Source organism: Ictidomys tridecemlineatus, chromosome 6, assembly GCF_052094955.1.
Source record: "Ictidomys tridecemlineatus isolate mIctTri1 chromosome 6, mIctTri1.hap1, whole genome shotgun sequence".
Classification (NCBI taxonomy): Eukaryota; Metazoa; Chordata; class Mammalia; order Rodentia; family Sciuridae; genus Ictidomys; species Ictidomys tridecemlineatus.
This window is the reverse complement of record NC_135482.1, coordinates 5162378-5166437: the sequence shown is the minus strand read 5'-3', so window position 1 is coordinate 5166437 and position 4060 is coordinate 5162378. Positions and strand designations below refer to the sequence as shown.

At 56.0% G+C, this 4060-nt stretch overlaps 1 pseudogene; it reads left to right on the top strand.

Moving 5' to 3' along the window:
• Positions 1–1705: 1705 nt before the first annotated feature.
• LOC101968483 (heterogeneous nuclear ribonucleoprotein A1 pseudogene) lies at positions 1706–3669 on the top strand (annotated as a pseudogene).
• The last annotated feature ends 391 nt before the right edge of the window (positions 3670–4060 follow it).

Below are 4060 nucleotides of genomic sequence, written 5' to 3'. Positions count from 1 at the left end.
CTGTCTCCTCCCGTTTCCATTGGCGGAGACCTTCTCGTCCCATTTAACCAAGTGTCCCCAGCATCTAGGACAGTTCACGGCACACAGAGGGCACCCGTGAATGTTGGGACAGGGAACAGAAGTAGCTTAGGAACCCTAATGGACCCACTGGGAGCCCAGCCCCTGTCTTCCCCCCTTGGCCACCCTCCTTGAAAGGCTTGCCTATGCGGATGATCCCTTTCCTTGGGGACATTGATACCACTCGGTGACATTGCCCTTGCCTACGGAACCTCCAGTTGTGAATCCAAAGGCACCCTGGAATCTCAGCCGCGTGACCCGGGCACCACCCTGTGGCTCCCTTGGGCTCTCGGCCCTCCCTCTTGCCGGGTGGGGGTGGGGGGACCCCTCCCACCTCCACCTTCGCAGACCTCAGCTCCCAGGCCCACTCCTGGCCACACCCCCCTTGCTCTCCATCTGCTCACCTCGCTGTGACCTGGCGACTTTTTATAGGGTTAGACCCTCAGAGGGCCTCGTGCGGTGGTCACAGCCTGATCCCAGTGACTGGGAGGCCGAGGGCAGCCTGGCGACTCAGTGAGACCGGGTCTCCAGGAAGGAGAGGAGGAGCGGAAGCACCTGGTGGGGGTCCGTGTAGGGCGCTTGCCTCGCAGGCCCAGGGCCTGGGGTCATCGCCAGCAACATAAAAAGGAAAAGTTTCCCTGGGTTCCATGCAACAGGCGCCGGCCCTGCAGCCCAGGCTGTGGGCTACAGTGATCCGGAAGGACACGGGGGGACATTCCACTGCTGGGAAGCACTGGGCCATCGGGAGAGGAAAGGGAGGCACTGGGCAGGCTGGGCCAGGCCGCCAGCTCAGGGGCCTTCTGGGCGGATCTCCAAGGACACGGCACCTTATGAACTTAGCCCCTTGGATCCCGGAGAGCAGCTCCAGCCCTGCCCCAATTTGCACAGGTGCGTCTACGGGGCCCCCTCTGAGTCCAGGGCCCCCCTCAGATAGGAATGGCCTGAGCCCAGCAGCTCTTGAAAACCACCTGGGAGGCCTGGCCGCTCCCAAACCCTCAGCAGCTGCCAGCCGGCCCCTGATTTCTGGCCTCCTCTCCTGCTCTTCCCTTCTCACCCCTGCCCTGGATGCTGGGTGCCTGGGATGGCTGTGCGGGAGGGTCGCCTTCCGGTCCAGCTTCCCATTACAATTAATTCCCATTCCCCAAATTCTGATTTTTGTTATAACTTATCCAAGACGCAGGAACTGGGCCAATCGGAGCCTTCGTGGCCTTGGGGTGGATTCCTGCAGCGGGTGTTATTTGGCAATCCTTCAAGGCTCCAGCCCCTGGACACGTCCGCCCCCTGCTGGGCAGCTGAGAACTGCTCTGGACGGCGCCCTCTGCCTGTGAGCAGTCTCCTAGTGCTCAGCTCCCCACTGGGTCCTCCGCGTCTGCCCTGGTTCTCATCCTCAGCTCCCCATCTGCCTCCACTGCCGGGCTCCTGCCAGTCTCCTGGCCTCCACCACCCCCTCAATGGCCCCCGGGGTCACATCTCGAGGAACACCAATCTTATCACTCTGCTCCTCAAAAACATTCAGTGGCTCCCTAGTCCCTAAGGAATTGGTGCAGATTCTTAGACAGGCACCCCAAATCCTTCATAATCTTTCCACCCATTCTGAAGCTCTTGAGCTGCAAGGAGCAGTGACAAGCAGGTAGCCCCCCATGGCCCAGCCAGCCCAACTTACAGCTGTGCGGGGTGTCTCACCCATGCTACTTCTCTGGCACTGAGCCTGCACTGTCTTTGTCATTGTTGAATATGCCTTGTAACTCTTTGAGGACAGGCACCATATCTTAAACAAAAGTCATAACAAAAATATTAACTGCTGGGCGCGGTGGCACACACCTGTAATCCCAGCGGCTGGGGAGGCTGAGGCAGGAGGATTGCAAGTTGAAGGCCAGCCTCAGCAAATTAGTGAAGCCAGAATTAATTAAAAATAGGTAGTCAGGTCCTTTCTGCCCATGGACGCCGCTGAGAAAGCATCATTAAAATCTCTCTTCCTGCTGCCTCATGTCTAAATCAGAGTCCCCTAAAGAGCCCGAACAGCTGCAGAAGGTATTCATCGGAGGACTGAGCTTTAAAACATCTGATGAGAGACTGAGAAGCCATTTTGAGCAATGAGGACACTCACGGACTGTGTGGTCATGAGAGACCCAAACACAAAACACTCGAGGGGCTTTGGGTTTGTCATCTATGCCACTGTGGAGGAAGTGGCTGTGAAAAACCAGCCTGTACCTCAGAGCAAAGCCAGTCCAAGGAAGGGACATGACCTTTGTCCCTGGAAAGACCCACAGAGCACTCCCAGGCACATTCCCACCCTGCTAAGATGTTTATCTACAAATAACAGGAGAGATCTGCTGCCTCAGGTGTCCCCGACTCAGTCAGGCCAGGTGGGGACCCATAGCAACCCCTAGAGCCACCAATCAGCATGAGACAGGGAAATACCTGGGACGCCAGATGACCCTCCCAGGAGTTTATGGTGTTGGGAAACCATGTAGTTCAGCACCCACACCCCTCGTGGCCTAAACCAGTCAGTTCAAATGAATCCCCCTCTGTACTGACCAATCACCCCTCCCCACTTGTTCCCGCCAGTGAATGTGCTAATCATGTTTTAGAGTTGTTTTAGGATTTTCCCGCCGTGTGTGGTGATTTGCTAAGAGATGCTATGATGTATGTGAAGTCCCTGCCTTCCCCAAAGAGTGTATAAAACTGCTGCAAACCCTGGGCTCGGGCCTCTCAGCGTCACCAGTTGCTGTGTGGCGTGGAGGACGGAGCTAGCTCTCAGTAAACACCTCTTTGCTGCTTACATGGATCTTGGTCTGTTGTGTTTTTTGGGGGTCCCGAATTCGAGCATAACAGCTGCAGCCATGAATGCAAGACCTCGAACACGGGTGCATGGAAGGTGTGGAACCTTAGGGCTGTCTCCAGAGAAGACTTTCAAAGACCAGGGGCCCACTGAACTGTGGAAAAGATGGTTGTTGGTGGCATTAAAGAAGACACCGAGGAACATCACCTACGAGACCATGGTGAACAGCAGGGGAGATTGAAGTGATTGAGATCATGACTGACGGAGGCAGTGGAAAGAAAAGGGGCTTTGCTTTTGTAACTTTTGATGACCGCGACTCTGTGGATAAGACTGTCATTCAGAAAGACCCTGCTGTGAAGGGCCACCCCTGTGACGTGAGGAAAGCCAGGTCCAGGCAAGAGATGGCTGGTGCCTCCTCTGGCCACAGAGGTCGAGGTGGTTCTGCGAACCTTGGTGGTGGCGGAGGTGGAGGTGGTGTGGGTGGAAATGACAATTCCGGCCATGGAGGGGACTTCAGTGGTGGCGGTGGCTACGGTGGCAGCAGGGATGGCTACGATGGATCTGGTAATGACGGGAGCGATGTTGGAGGTGGTGGAAGCTGCAGTGATTTGGGCAGTTACAAGGATCCTTGAAGCAGAAGCTCTGGACCTTGCGGTGGTGGAGGAGGCCAACATCTTGCCACCCCACGAGACCCAGGTGGCTCTGGGGGCTCCAGCAGCGGCAGCAGGAGCTCTGGCGGGCGCAGAGGTTTTGATACTGCCAGGCAACAGAGCTTCTCAGGAGAGGAGAGCCAGGAAGTGACAGGGAAGCCACAGGTCACAGATTTGTGAACTCAGCCAAGCACCGTGGTGGCCGGGCCTCGCTGCTGCAAAGACACGGTTCAGACAGCGCTCATGTGTGTGGGCCCAGAACTCTGTATTGGTGACTAATTGTGTAACGGGTTATTTTAGTTCTGTTCTGCGGAAAGCGTAAACATTCCAACCAAGGGTTTAACGTAGACTCTTTTTTGCACTCATGCTGTTGAGTGCTACATGCAATAGTCTGATCATGATGCTGAATGAATGTGTCCTTAAAAAAATAGGTAGTCAGGGGAGACAGATAAACTGGGCCAGACGGAGGAAAACCCACCAACTAGTTTGGGTCCCGGAGGTTGGAGACTGCCTGGTGGGAGATGGAAATGTTGATGTCCCCAAAGCCCAGCCAACGGTGCCCTCCCACTGC